The 16,177-nt window shown below is 46.2% G+C and overlaps 1 protein-coding gene and 1 pseudogene across 8 annotated transcripts in view; both read right to left on the bottom strand.

Moving 5' to 3' along the window:
- The window catches only part of AGRN (agrin), a 709,575-nt gene that overhangs the window by 79,994 nt on the left and 613,404 nt on the right, over positions 1 to 16,177 (bottom strand). The window lies entirely within an intron of this gene.
- Positions 11,540 to 11,658, bottom strand: LOC134968066 (5S ribosomal RNA; annotated as a pseudogene).

Genomic DNA, 16,177 nt, shown 5'->3' with positions numbered 1-16,177 from the left:
ATGTGAGTGTGTGTGAGATGGTCACTGACAGAGAGAGAGGAGAATGTTTGTGGGTTACTGAGAGACGGGAATGTGGGGAGGAGGGTCACTGAGAGACAGGACAGGAAAATGTGGGGGTGTCACGGACACAGAAAGGAATGTGGGGGCAGTCACTAAGAGACAGAGGGGAATGTGGCGAGGGGGGTCACTGAGAAACAGGTCAATGTGGTCATGTCACTGAGGCAGAGGGTAATGTGGTGGGTGTAACTGAGAGACAGAGGGAAATATGGGTATGAGTGCAGCATATTCATGTGTGAGGCCAGTAATACCCCTTTTTCCACTAGCTCAAAAAACCCGGGTTTTTGCACGGGGGCGCACATCGACCCTGTTTTTTTGGTAGTGGAAATGGCTCCCTCTGAAAAAACCTACCTGGGTAGCTACTTGGGTGGGGACGGGAATGACCCAGGTAACAGTGTAGTGTAAACGGGTTACCCAGGTCATCTGACCCGGGACCCGTTTACAGCATGTTAAGAGCCCATTCCACCCTGACCGCAGTGTCACGCGGGAGGTTGGGAGGGACAGCATATGCTGTCTGTCCTGCTATGCAGACAGCAGCACTGGCCGGGAAAGCTTGTGCCGGAGGCTGGGGGCAGCCCAGCAGCTTCCAGAGTGCTGGGCTTGATCCCAGCGTGACGGTGGGCAGCATCGCATTGGGGGCGTGGCCTAACGGGACCAAGGCCATGCCTCGAGGGTTCTGATCTGCTGGTTTTCCCGGTGCTTGGAGATGACGTCACCTCCAAGCGCAGTCCAGAAGACACTGCACCCAGGTGCAGTGTAAACTGAGCCGACCAGGGAATGGAAAAGTGCAAAAAGGGTCCGTCTCGGGTCTGATCTGGCTTGGAACCGTGTTCCAGATCCCGGCCCAGACCTGAAACTTCTAGTGGAATAATGGGTATAAGAGTGTTTGTGTCACTAAGTTGTATCTTTGTCAGTAAGGGGTGTCTGTTATTAAATATGTATGTGCCAATAAGTGGTGTCTGTGTCCGTAAGTGCCATCTGTCAGTAAATGGTGTCTGTGTTAATAAAGGTTTGTGTTAGTAAGTGGAATATGTCAGTATGGGGTGTCTGTGTTCATAAGTGATATATGTCAGTAAGCAGTGTCTGTGTCAGTAGAGGTGTCTGTGTAGGTGTCAGTACGTGGTACGTATCAGTAAGTCTGTGTCAGTAGGTGGTGTGTGTGTCAATACGTATTTCAGTAAGTGTCTGTCTAAGTAAGGCAGTCTATATCTGTAATTGTGTCAGTAAGGGGTGTCTGTAGGTAAGCTGTATCTGTCTGCAAGTGTGTCTGTGTCAGTAAGAGATGTCTGTGTCGGTAAGTGGTGCCTGTGTCAATAAGTATCTATATCAGTAACTGTGTCGCATGAGCCCTCAGTTCCCTGTTTGCTCTGTTTAGCCCCTATCTCTGCTCCCATTTCCCTATCTCCTCTGTATTGCCCCCCCCCCTCCCCCTCCTTTTCTAATCTTTCCACACCAGCTATGTTTTGCCCCATCAATTCTCCACTTTCCACCTCCTGTGCATGTTGATACAGCTCTCTGGTCACGGACATGCTCTCTGTATCATATGGTGGTCACTGATTCTCTATATTATATAGTGGTTACAAACTTTTTCTTGTTATAGCACCAAGTGGTTGAAGGTAGGCACTGGCTTTGACCACCATCGAGATAGCCACACCCGTGGCACAGGCCACACCCCCTATTTAGACCACACCCACACCACACTGGTCACACACCCACATCACTATTCACACCACCGCAGCGCTTGTCACACCTGCTGCCGAGGCACACAGTAGGCTCTTGCTAAATATCAGCTCCAGGCCCATGTGGACCTTAGGGGGACATGTACTAAGCAGTGATAAAAGTGAGCCAGTGGAGAAGCTACCCATGGCAACCAATCAGCTGCTCTGTATATTTTTATAGTATGCAAATTATAAATGTTATGTCAATGCTGATTGGTTGCCATGGGCAACTTCTCCACTGGCTCACTTCTCACTTTTATCACTGCTTAGTACATGTCTCCCTTAATCTGGCACTGTACGGAGGTGACCAGCCCCCTCTTAGCTTGGTACCATAATGTAACATTGGAGTTTAGTCTAACATATAGAACTTTAATCACTTTTCTATGAGATTAATAGAATGCCCTGATATCACAGTAGCTATTAGCTCACCTCCTGTTCCTCTTTTCAGACCCATTTAGAAATGCATGAGGCATCTAATCCACTACTGGAATCTGGCTGGCGAGAGCCGCAGTGTATGAGAACAGACACTTGTGTGTCCCTCAGAAGCTGTCTGCTGCACAGACTTGGCTGCCGCACACGCCATCCATCCCAATGAATTTTATGTGCAATAAATGGATTTGGAGATACATAAAAGAGGATTCTGCAAAATACAAATGCCAAATGAAGCAGCCTCCTCTGGTCTAACTACAACAAATGGCGCAGTCATTGTGCTCCTGCAGATTTATGACTGGTAAGGTCATTTTCATGCAGCGATAAAATCACATTATTTGACAAGTACCCAGAATCAGGGTTACGTACAGACATGACACTTTCGCTGTTTTTGAGATACCAAATGCCCTTTAAGTCAATCACTTGGTAGAAACAGAAGATATGTTTAAAATTAAATTATCAAGTGTACTGAACTAGCAAAACACTATATTAATGAGGGTATTTCATATTCATTAATGCTTCTATAATGCTTGTTTCTGTGGAAACGAAATGGTAATCAGCATAAAGGGCTATAGGACAACGCCTGCAAATCCAATAGTAAACGCTCTTCTCCGTTACAACACAAAATATAGACAGATATGAAGGGGATCCTAATCCAGATGCCTGCCATTACTGGAGTACAAATACATAGGGCCGGATTCAAAATGCAGCTCCCCCTCCCGTCCGCGATCGCGCCCACCAGCGGTATTCTAATGTTACTGCCGACGGGCATGATAACTTAATTTGAGCTCGGTACCCCCGGAGGTAGCGAGCTGAAATGCGTGTGAAGAGACCCATTTGGGCACCCAAACGGGACTCTTCACGATCGCGCCCATTACTTTAGTCGGGTTTAGGCGCTTGACTTGCCTAAATCAGACTGTAATGAGCGCGATCAGTGCGATAACGGGGCACATTTGCATATCGCCCCTCTATCTCCCGTCACTTTAGACGGGAGATAGCTGGTGCGATATCATTTGAATCCGGCCCATAGTCTCCATTTTCAGTAACTTACTATACAAGTTATATTTCTGCCAGCATGAATTCAGGACTGTGCTACTAAAAACAAGACTGTTATAGTTTATATATCAAACATAAGCTGAACCAAAAAATATAAAGAAATACACTTTAATACTGAACATATACACTTTAATATTCGGCATATTCACTCTAATATTGGGCATATACTATATAATATTAGGCATATATGAGGATGGCTCAATAAGTAAGGTAACAAGACCTCTCATCTGTGTAATGTTCCCTATTGCATTCTAATTTCCCACCAGGCCAGAGCAGGTAGACCACTGCATCTCCTCACGGCCATTAGACTGCGCCTCATATCAGTCATGCTGTCCCAACATCAAGATTAGGGAGGCCAATCCCGGGCAATTTTTTTAAATCCGGGATTCGGGATTGTAAAACGCTCAATCCCGGGATTGCAGTAGGGATCAGTGAAGGGCAGTGGAGAAGGATGTAGGGAGCAGCGCTGGAGGGAGGGTGTAGGTAGCTGCACGGAGGGTTGGTGTAGGTAGCGGCGCGGAAGGGTTAGTGTAGGTAGTGGCGCGGGAGGGAGGATGTAGGTAGCGGCGCGGAAGGGTTAGTGTAGGTAGTGGCGCGGGAGGGAGGGTGTAGGTAGCGGCGCGGAAGGGTTAGTGTAGGTAGTGGCGTGGGAGGGAGGGTGTAGGTAGCGGCGCAGAAGGGTTAGTGTAGGTAGCGGCGCGGGAGGGAGGGCGTAGGTAGCGGCGCGGGAGGGAGGCTGTAGGTAGCGGCGTGGGAGGGAGGCTGTAGGTAGCGGCGCGGGAGGGAGGCTGTAGGTAGCGGCGCGGGAGGGAGGCTGTTAGAGAGCACTGCACGGAGGGAGGGTGGGTGTAAGTAATACTACTTACTATTAGGTGTGTGGCAGCCATGGACACACTGAACGCGGCGGCATTTCAAATGAAGCGCCGGCCGCCAACCAACCAGGGAAGTGGCTGGGGAAGTGGCCGCAGCAGTCGCTCCTGATTGGCTACCGCGGCAGCTTCCCTGATTGGCTGCCGGCCCGCCAGCTCTGATTGGCTGGCAGCCGGCGCTACATTTGAAGTACCGCCGCGTTCAGCGTGTGTCCATGGCTGCCGCCCGCCTAATAGTAAGTAGTATTACTTACACCCACCTTCCCTGGACACGCGCAATGTAATCCCGTGAATCCCGGGATTGGAGACTCCAATCCCGGGATTCAAATCCCGGCATTTTTGGGCCTAAATCCCGGGATCCCACCGATCCCGATCCCGGGATTGGCCTCCCTAATCAAGATGGAGGGGCTTGCGGAAACATGGTCAAACACTGAAGTGCATAATTAGTGGGATCAGATTTCTGTGTCTAACGGTGTTAGGATCTCCTGCTCTGTGCTGCCACGTCGCCATGGCAACCGGGAGGCAAGTGTTAGCGAAGTAACCTGAGCGCAGCTGATACTCCGGTCCGGGTTTTTACTGTGTAGTGGTTACAGGCTCTGTGCACGGCAGGGAATCCGGCGCTGGTTTTGTGCTCACAGTCTGTGAGGTCTGAGTGGGGCGTGGACAGCACCTGCTATATAAACCATCCTCTCAGGCTAGGCAAATGCTGCTGAATCTTTGTTAGTCAGTTCCAGAGAGTTAGCTAGTACTGTGTGACTTTGTATTTACTTGTTGCTTACTGCGAATAGGCCTTGGGATTCGGTACTTCATTCTGCCAATCCGGACCTAGCAGTAAGACTGGAGTCAGTTGTTTGACCTGCTGGGGTTCTTTTGCTATTCTGTGAACCCAGCAGGTTTGCGGCTGTACTCTCAGACCTGCTTGCTTAATCCTCCCTCACTTTGCAGGGCGTCCAGGTGTCAGTTTAGTGGCAGTAAGCTGAACCTGTGCCCTGCAAGTGGGGGTTAGGATTGTGGATACTCTCCTTGTGTCTATATTTCTATCTCTGACCAAGGAGTTTATTCCCACACCCGTTTGTAACCCTTTGGGGTTTTTTCTGTTGCTCTTAGCAACATCATTTCAGGTGCTCCACATGTTAAATCACTACACCTCGCTTCATTGTCCGCTCTATTCCATCTGAGCATTCCTGACACTAGGGAGACACCCAATTCCTGAGCCTTTGGGCTTCTCCGTTCACTTTGTGTTTATTAGTTATTCCATCACCTCCTGTGTATGTTATGTTATACTGTCTGTGAGTTCGTTTGCTTCGCTTCCCTCTCTGTTCATACACCGGTATACTCCTGTTAGCACTGGTGTGTGTAACATATTCAGCAGCCCTACTCCTGTTGAAATTTTGTGGGAATATGGAGCATACCCCTCAAAATACTTTGCAACAGGTGGTCGATCAGGTGCAGGTCCTGACTCGACAATTTAATGAGATGTCCATTAAAATGAACACCCCGCAGGCCGCTAGCGGAGCTCCCGCAGCAGCAGCGGCAAGTTCAGGGGTTAAGGAGCCGAAAGTAAATCTCCCGGATCGTTTTTCTGGAGATCGCTCGCAGTTCTTTTGTTTCAAGGAGAGCTGTAAGCTATATTTCAGGCTTAGCCCCAGTCTTCTGGGTCGGAGATTCAGCGGGTGGGCATGGTGATTTCCTTGCTACAAGGAGACCCACAGGTCTGGGCATATGGGTTACAGCCTGACTGTCCGTCGCTTAAAAGTGTTGATGCTTTTTTTACGGCACTGGGCATTTTGTATGATGACCCTGACAAGATGGCTTCAGCCGAGGCTCAGATTACGGTTCTTAAGCAAGGGCGACGGCCAGCTGAGGTTTATAGTACGGAGTTTCGGAGGTTGGCTCATGATACCCAGTGGAATGACCCAGCCCTGAGAAACCAGTACCGAAGGGGCCTTTCTGACCAGATAAAGGACCAACTGGTACAATATCCCTCGCCTGATAGCTTAGATCAGCTCATGCAGTTATCCATCCGGGTGGATAGATGGCTGAGAGAGCGTAGGCTTGAAAGGGAGACCGCAGTTTCCTTTTTTCCCAAGGGAACCTCAGACTCTGAGGAATATTCCGAGGAGCCTATGCAGATTGGGGCTACCCGCCTCTCCTCGCGTGAGAAGACGCGGAGGAGACAGCAGGGTTTGTGTTTGTACTGTGGGAATAAAGGTCATGTTGTAGTATCCTTCCCAGAAAAACCGGAAAACTTCAGGGCCTGAGGGTGATGGGAAATATCCTGTCAGGCCAGAAGTCAGAATTTCCCAAAAAGACTTTTCTCATTCCGGTGACTTTGGAGATCCTCCGTCAAACTGTCAAGACTGAGGCCTTTGTTGACAGTGGGGCCGTTGGGGTTTTCATGGACCGTCAATTCGCCCTGGAACACTCTGTTCCCTCAGTACCTTTGGCATCAGAGATTGAGATCTGTGGGTTAAAAGGGGGCACCATTGTCCCAGGGTAAAATTACCTCCTGCACCAGCCAAATTCCTTTGTTTATTGGAGCCACACACTCTGAAAAATTGTCTTTTTATGTGACTGTCTGTTCTTTTGCCCCATTGGTTTTGGGGTTACCCTGGTTAAGGGCCCATAACCCTCAATTTGACTGGGTCTCTGGGGAGATTCTTAGTTGGGGTAGTGATTGTTTCAGGAGTTGCTTGAGCCTTCCAGTCAGGCTCTCGCAGCTAAGTTTGCCAGGATTGCCAGGATGTTATGCAGATTTTGCGGATGTGTTCTCCAAAAAATTTGCGGAGGTACTACCTCCCCATCGCCCCTATTGACTGTGCCATTGATTTGTTGCCGGATGCTAAGCTTCCCAAGAGCAGGTTGTACTCCCTGTCACGTCCTGAGACTCAGGCTATGGCAGAGTACATTCAGGAGAACTTGGCTAAGGGATTTATCAGACCCTCACAGTCCCCAGTTGGGTCGGGGTTCTTCTTCGTGGGTAAAAAGGACGGTTCGTTGCGACCCTGCATCGACTTCAGGGAATTCAACCGTATCACGATTAAAAACTCGTACCCACTGCCTCTCATTTCGGTTTTGTTTGACCAGCTTCGTACTGCCACCATTTTTTCTAAGATTGACCTACGCGGTGCTTACAATCTAATCCGAATAAGAGAGGGGGATGAATGGAAGACTGCCTTTAATACCCACTCAGGGCATTATGAATATTTGGTGATGCCTTTTGGGCTCTCTAATGCCCCGGCAGTCTTCCAGGAATTCATGAACGATGTGCTCAGGGAATATTTGGATAGATTCTTAGTTGTTTATCTAGATGACATCCTAATCTTCTCTCATTCCCTGGAGGAACATCGGAAGCATGTACGCTTAGTCCTCCAGAAACTCAGAGACCACCAGCTTGGGGCGAAGCTGGAGAAGTGCGAGTTTGAAGTCCAGCAAATCGCATTTCTAGGGTATATTATCTCCTCAGAAGGTTTCCAAATGGAGGGTTCTAAGGTACAGGCAGTCCTGGATTGGGTGCAGCCCACTAGTTTGAAGGCGCTTCAGCGTTTTCTGGGCTTTGCAAATTTTTATAGACGGTTTATCGCTGGATTTTCGTCTATAGTGGCCCCCTTGGTGGCACTCACTAAGAAAGGGGCGGATGTTGCTCACTGGTCTTGTGAGGCCAAAGCGGCCTTTGCCCGTCTCAAAAGGGCATTTGTCTCGGCCAAGGTGCTGCGACACCCAGATCCAGAGCGTCCTTTTGTGGTAGAAGTGGATGCCTCTGAGATAGGTATTGGGGCAGTGCTCTCTCAGATGGGGGTGTCTGATAATCGCCTTCATCCCTGTGCTTACTTTTCCCGTAAATTTTCGTCTGCCGAGATGAATTATGATGTGGGTAACCGGGAATTGTTGGCTATAAAGGATGCACTCGGGGAGTGGAGACACTGGCTTGAGGGGGCTAAGTTTGTGGTCTCAATTCTCACCGACCATAAGAATCTGGCATATTTAGAGTCAGCGAAGCGGCTCAATGCCAGGCAGGCACGATGGGCTTTGTTTTTTGCTCGCTTTAATTTTTTGATAACATATCGCCCTGGGTCAAAAAACATCAAGGCTGATGCGCTCTCGCAGAGTTTTGCTCCAGTTCAAGAGACCACCGAGGAGCCATTGCCCATTGTGTCCCCATCATGTATTAAAGTGGGCATTACCCAGGACCTCTTGTCATTAGTCCTTAGAGCACAGGAGCAGGCTCCTCCAGACCTTCCGGTAGGTCTCTTGTTTGTGCCTCCTAGGTTAAGACAGCGAGTGTTCCTGGAATTCCATGCCAAGAGGTCGGCAGGGCATCCGGGTATTGCCAGAACTCGGGAGTTGCTGTCTAGGGCGGTGTGGTGGCCCTCGTGGCTAGGGATGTGGATCAGTGGGTTCGGGCATGTGACGTTTGTGCCCGAAATAAAACTCCTAGAGGGGTTCCTGTCGGCCCATTACATCCACTCTCTATTCCGTCTAAGCCATGGACCCACATTTCCATGGATTTTGTGGTGGACTTGCCCAAATCCTCGGGGATGACAGCCATTTGGGTTGTCGTTGACAGGTTTTCGAAGATGGCGCATTTCGTTCCACTGGTTGGGTTGCCATCGGCCAGACGCCTGTCTGAGTTATTTATGCAGCATGTTGTGCACCTCCACGGGTTGCCACTTGATGTGGTCTCTGACCGTGGATCCCAGTTTGTGGCCAAATTCTGGAGGGCATTTTGTTCTGATCTCCAGATTTCTGTGAGTTTGTCGTCAGGCTACCATCCACAGTCTAATGGGCAGACTGAGAGGGTGAACCAGTCCTTGGAGCAGTTCCTCAGGTGTTATGTCTCCAAGTGTCATACTGACTGGGTTGCTCATCTGTCCATGGCGGAGTTTGCCTATAACAACGCGGCTCACTCTGCTACAGGGATCTCTCCCTTCCTTTGTGTGTATGGGCATCATCCTAAGGCCAATTCTTTTGACCCCCTGGATTCCACGCCTGGTGGTTCCTCTGTTGTTTCGGTCCTTAGGGGTATTTGGAGGAAAGTGAAGAAAGCCCTTGTGTTTGTGTCATTAGTGACCAAAAGGGTTTTTGATAAGCGGAGAAGACCCTGCAGCTTCAAATTAGGAGACTTCGTCTGGTTGTCCACCAAGAATTTGAAGTTGAGACAGCCATCTCATAAGTTAGGCCCCCGGTTCATCGGCCCTTATAAGATCACCTGGGTTATCAATCCGGTGGCATTTCAGTTAGATCTGCCCCGTTCATTGGGAATCAATAAAACATTTCATTGTTCCCTTTTAAAACTGGCGGTTAGTAATCCTTCTTCCAGTGGAAGACCTTCTCCTCTTCTGATACGGGGTCAGAGGGAGTTTGTGGTTGAAAGGGTTCGGGGTCGGCTGTCATTTTTGGTGCACTGGAAGGGGTATGGCCCGGAGGAGCGGTCGTGGATGCGCAGTTGTGATCTTCATGCCCCCAGACTGATACGCTCTTTCTTCTCGCAGTTCCCCGATAAACCCGGTGGTAGGGGTTCTTTGACCCCTCGTCAGAGGGGGGGTACTGTTAGGATCTCCTGCTCTGTGCTGCCACGTCGCCATGGCAACCGGGAGGCAAGTGTTAGCGAAGTAACCTGAGCGCAGCTGATACTCCGGTCCGGGTTTTTACTGTGTAGTGGTTACAGGCTCTGTGCACGGCAGGGAATCCGGCGCTGGTTTTGTGCTCACAGTCTGTGAGGTCTGAGTGGGGCGTGGACAGCACCTGCTATATAAACCATCCTCTCAGGCTAGGCAAATGCTGCTGAATCTTTGTTAGTCAGTTCCAGAGAGTTAGCTAGTACTGTGTGACTTTGTATTTACTTGTTGCTTACTGCGAATAGGCCTTGGGATTCGGTACTTCATTCTGCCAATCCGGACCTAGCAGTAAGACTGGAGTCAGTTGTTTGACCTGCTGGGGTTCTTTTGCTATTCTGTGAACCCAGCAGGTTTGCGGCTGTACTCTCAGACCTGCTTGCTTAATCCTCCCTCACTGTGCAGGGCGTCCAGGTGTCAGTTTAGTGGCAGTAAGCTGAACCTGTGCGCTGCAAGTGGGGGTTAGGATTGTGGATACTCTCCTTGTGTCTATATTTCTATCTCTGACCAAGGAGTTTATTCCCACACCCGTTGGTAACCCTTTGGGGTTTTTTCTGTTGCTCTTAGCAACATCATTTCAGGTGCTCCACATGTTAAATCACTACACCTCGCTTCATTGTCCGCTCTATTCCATCTGAGCATTCCTGACACTAGGGAGACACCCAATTCCTGAGCCTTTGGGCTTCTCCGTTCACTTTGTGTTTATTAGTTATTCCATCACCTCCTGTGTATGTTATGTTATACTGTCTGTGAGTTCGTTTGCTTCGCTTCCCTCTCTGTTCATACACCGGTATACTCCTGTTAGCACTGGTGTGTGTAACAAACGGGCATATCAGCAGCTGAAATTTATCGCCAACTTGTCGAAGTTAAGGTGATAACGTCATGTCATGGAAAGACATAGTTAATGAGGTTGAAAAGAGGCAGAATACCCATCGGGTTCAACCCGTATTCAAAAAAAGAGGTTTGGTGCATTGCCTTTGATAACGGCAGGACAGATTGCGAGTTAGGCCTAGTCGTCCAGCATTAGTGCCTGACCTCATACATGCTCTACAGAATGAATGGGCACAAATTTCCACAGAAACACTCAAGCAAGAAAAGTGGAAACTGTTATAGCAGCAAAAGGGGGGCCAATTCAATATTAAAGTGTATGTATTTGAATACAATGTTATTACAGTCCCTGTTAGTGTAATGGTGAGGCGTCCGAATACTTTTGTCCATATACAGTAGTGTACTTGCCTACATTTTCTGTCTCCTCTCCAGGATAAGTACGGAGTGGAGACGCTGCTAAAGACTGGGAGGAGCGGGGCTAGGCTTAAACTATAGTAGGGGCTAAATGCAGTGATTTGCGTTACTAAGCCGTACACCCTCTGACGCAATTTTGGTGACTTTCATTCAATCCTGTCCGCTTCACTAGGAAGCAGGCGGATGCGAGAGATTTGCCTACTCTTCCATGGATGCGGGGGGACTTCTTGAATAATTGAGTTTCCCACAACTTCCAGTAGAGTAGGCAAGTATGTTGTACTTCTAAATCAGATGCAAGAGAAGAAAAAAAGAAGTAACCTAGAGCACTTAAATGGTTAATATTAAAACATAACTTTTCATTTTCTTCTTAATAATATGGCACAAAATAGACCCCCATGGGGAAATCAAGTTCTGAATTAAACCCCATGAACAGAAAGGGTTTCTGTATCCATGAATATTTTTTTAAAAAGATCGTAATGTATAATTGGCGTAAATACACATATGTATTAGAGACCATGCAGGGTGGTTGTACCTTTGAAGTGGTGCAAGAGGGAACCTACAACACCCAGTATTCCCAGGTGGTCACCCAGCCTGATACTTGCCAGGCCCAACACTGTATTGCTTCCAAGATCGGACGAGATTGGGCATGTACCGTGTGGTATGGTAGTAGGTTCACCCCTGCAACTACCCGGGATCTGCCAGCACGAGGAGCCTGACTTCCAGCGGGGAGAGATGGTAAGTATCTTTCTCTCTATCTATCTATTCTGTCTGCAGCAATGTGTAAAAAGGGGGACTGGCTGCCGCAATGTGTAAAAAGGGGGACTGGCTGCCGCAATGTGTAAAAAGGGGGACTGGCTGCCGTAATGTGTAAAAAGGGGACGCTGTTTGCCGTAATGTGTAAAATGGGGGACGCTGTCTGCCATAATGTGTAAAAAGGGGACGCTGTCTGCCGTAATGTGTAAAAAAAGGGGGAGTGTCTGCCGTAATGTGTAAAAGGGGCTCTACCTCGTGTAGTGGCTCTACTGTGCAACGTAATTTGAATAATGGAGACTACTGTGCACCGTAGTATGAATGGGTTTTATTTTGTGGCCGCGCCCCTTCCCCATGAAGCCATGCCCCTATATATTTTTTGCGCGCCTGCGGCGCGCACTGCTCCTGTCTTACAAATGGGGGGGGGGGGCAACAACGCTGTTTCTCGCACACAGCGCTAAAATGCCTAGTTATGGCACTGCACATTGGCATAGGGGTAACCCCCCTGTGGGCCCCACCTCCTCTTCTAGGAAGAGGTTCAAGACTGTGCACTTGAATTATACTGTACATTATGCGCATGTTAAACTATCCACAGCACATGACTATGTTGTATTCTCTACAGTGCATTGCTGTTATTAATCTGGTACATTATCATTTATCATGCATGCACTAGAAGTATTTGCTATACATATATATTTATCAAGGGACCCTGGCCATGCACACTCTAATGGTTAGCCAAGGCTCTGTGGCAGCTGGCCACACCCCTAAAAACAAGGGCCCCTACCACTGCATTCCCCCGGTGGGCCCTTCATGCCCCAGTCTGACACTGTCCAGGAGAAAAACTTGTCCAGGAGAAAAAGTCTTGTCCAGGAGAAAAACTTCCTGCTTTGTTAGACACATGTTGGAGGCTGAATGCATTTGCAAATATGTCTAAATGCATTTATGGTTTTCAACAATTAAACATACTGTAGCATGGATTTAATGCATTTAATACACAGAAATGCTATTTAAAATGTGATAACAAAACCAGTTATGCAAACAGCAGCTATTCAGTTAGTATTTCTGAAATAAAATCTAAAATTATTTTCTTTTCACAAGCTGATACTCAGCTGCCTAATATTTTTCTAAAATGTTATAAATAGATTGATAACAACAACAGCAGCAGCAGCAGTTTCAATAAAAGATTATTAGAAATAAAGACCTAACCAGCAAAATGTGCTTTTAGCCAGCAGAGGGAGCTTTCAACCCATCCCATCATGCACCACTTGCAATACACGCTGTGTACAAGAAAGATGGAGGAGTGCAACATTACCATTTAAGTTTACAGCTAGCACAATGCACACAGCTACCTCAAATATTCATGGGTTTACCAAAAGACAAGAGATTTTGAAATCAAAGTAAAAAAAAAAAAACCCCAGAAAACAAACAAACCAAAAACTGAAGCAAAAAAGCTAAACATAAAAATAAAGCGGGCAGATGGGAGATAAGCCTGCAGACAAGGTTTGATCTCTATATTTTGGCTGGTATTTCACAGCATGGATTCAAAAATGTATCTCAAACACTTCAGTGACCACACAGCCTCAAATCCCTTATCTCCTTTTCAGCAGTATCTGGCACTTTCTCATCCATCCTGTGCACAGTCTGCTGGCCTTATAACTAATCTGAAGATAACCAATGTACAAATATTAAAGAAACAATGCAAGCATTTTCTTCAGATGCTCATTTCATTAGATACTGTATATTAGACTTATCTTATATACAATTTTGAAAATACTTGAAATACAAGTCAGCCTCAGTCTGCAATTGTTAATAATTGAGAATAGAGGTTTTAGCATATGAAACCGCAATGATAAAAATCTCCAGGTTTATAAAAGGATTTGTTACAGATTAGTTTGTTAGATTTTATTGTCATTTAAGGAAACGATAATGGGAATGATCCAGAATTCAGAACCCAAAATAGTCTAAGCTAAGGGTGGCTACACATAATCAAACCTTGTTCATATTTTCAACTAATAAGCTAATTACATAGTAACATAGTATCTAAGGTTGAAAAAAGACAATTGTCCATCGGGTTCAACCTATTTGTGGTCTCCTATGCACGATTATTTTGTATAAAATTTTGACTGATGTTGCTGACTGCCGTTCCGATTAACCCCTCTTTTTTTATAATAACCATAGTGCGTGACTATGCCCCGTAACCCTGGATATCCTTATCCATTAGGAATTTATCTAACCCATTCTTAAAGGTGTTGACTGAGTTGGCCATTACAACTCCCTCAGGCAGGAAATTCCAAACACGTATCGTCCTTACCGTAAAAAAGCCTTTACGCCGTATTGTGTGGAATCTCCTCTCCTCTAACCTGAGCCAGTGTCCACGAGTTCTCTGTGTTGATCTAACCAAAAACAGGTCCTGCGCAAGATCTGTATATTGTCCACTTATATATATGTAAATGTTGATCATGTCCCCTCTTAATCTCCTCTTTTCCAGTGTAAACATGCCTAGTCTTGCAAGCCTTTCCTCGTATTCCAGCGTCTCCATACCCTTAATTAGTTTGGTCGCCCGCCTTTGAACCTTTTCTAGCTCCAGGATATCCTTTTTGTAGTAAGGTGCCCAGAATTGTACACAGTATTCAAGGTGTGGCCTCACAAGTGATTTATATAACGGGAGTATAATACTCTCGTCCCTAGCATCAATTCCCCGTTTTATACATGCTAATATCTTATTAGCCTCCTTTGCTGCAGTCCTACTTTGGGTACTACTACTTGCGGCACACCACTTAGCACTTCAGTCCAAGTTGAAAAAGATCCATTAACCACAACGCGCTGCTCCCTATTATCTAACCAGTTTTGACCCAAGTGCATATTGTGCTTCCTAGCCCTGATTCTTGTAGCTTGTAGATAAGTCTCATGTGTGGTACAGTATCGAACGCTTTGGCAAAATCTAAAAAGATTACATCCACCTCTTTACCCTGATCTAGGTTTGCGCTTACTGTTTCATAAAAGCCAAGTAAGTTGGTTTGACAGGATCTGTCCTTCATAAACCCATGTTGATTCCTTTTAATGACCTTATTGACTTCAAGGAACTTCTGAATACTATCTCTTAGAATACCTTCCAATACTTTCCCCACTATAGATGTAAGACTAACTGGTCTATAATTACCTGGTTCAGCTTTACTTCCCTTTTTAAATATAGGCACTACTTCCGCTATACGCCAGTCTTTGGGAACCATACCTGATATTACTGAATCCTTAAAGATCAAAAATATCGGCTTTGCAAGTTCAGAATGAAACTCCATTAGAACCCTTGGGTGAATACCATCGGGACCTGGTGACTTATTAATCTTTAAATGTTTTAATCGGTCACAGACTACTTCCTCGCTTAAATAAGTACCTATCAGTGGGATATTCTCATTATTGAGATATGTTAGTCCCTGAATTGGGTCCTCTCTAGTAAATACTGTTGAAAAAAACTCATTTAGTGTGTCCGCTATGTCATTATCATTTTTGCTTAAGACTCCCAACTTGTCTTTTAAAGGGCCTATACTCTACTTCTTTAATCTCTTGCTATTAATGTATTTAAATAATTTTTTGGGATTCGCTTTGCTTTCCTTTGCTACTAGTTTTTCAGTTTCTACTTTAGCCGCTCTTATTTCCTTTTTGCATATTTTGTTACATTCCTTATAGTGCTGAAATGACTCTGCTTCCCCGTCAGATTTGTATTTTTTAAATGCTCGCCTTTTCTTGCCCATAAATTCCTTAATCTTTTTGTTAAGCCACATCGGTTTATGATTTTTAATCCTTTTTTTGCTGCTTGTAGGAATAAATTTGAGTGTATTTTTAGCTAGCAGGAATTTTAGTACCTCCCATTTCTCTGTAGTATTTTTTCCTAAAAACAAACCTTCCCATTCAATATCCCTGAAAAATACCCTCATCTTATCAAAATTTGTTTTGCTAAAGTTTAGAGTCCTAGTTGAGCCAGTATAGGGCTGTTTATGGAAACTGATATTGAATGTGACCATATTGTGGTCGCTGTTTCCTATGGGTTCCCCTACTATAATACCTGATACCAAATCCCCATTGTTTGTTAATACCAGGTCTAAGATTGCATTGTACCTAGTTGGTTCCTCAATTAGTTGAACTAAGTAGTTATCATTAAGTGTGTTTAAAAACATATTGCCCCTAGCAGTATCACATGCATCGTTTTTCCAGTTTATCTCTGGATAGTTAAAATCTCCCATCACTACTATGTCTCCTACTCCTGCTGCTCTTTCAATTTGATTTAGTAACAATTCCTCATCAGATGCGTTGATACCAGGCGGCCTATAGCATACACCCAATTCTAACTTTTTTATTCCTTTTTCCCCGCATGCAATTTCTACCCATAATGTCTCGACAGTGTCTACAGTCCCCTCCTGAATATCTTCCCGTATATCAGGTTTTA

Source organism: Pseudophryne corroboree, chromosome 10, assembly GCF_028390025.1.
Source record: "Pseudophryne corroboree isolate aPseCor3 chromosome 10, aPseCor3.hap2, whole genome shotgun sequence".
NCBI classification, from domain to species: Eukaryota; Metazoa; Chordata; class Amphibia; order Anura; family Myobatrachidae; genus Pseudophryne; species Pseudophryne corroboree.
This window is presented reverse-complemented; position numbering and strand designations above follow the sequence as displayed.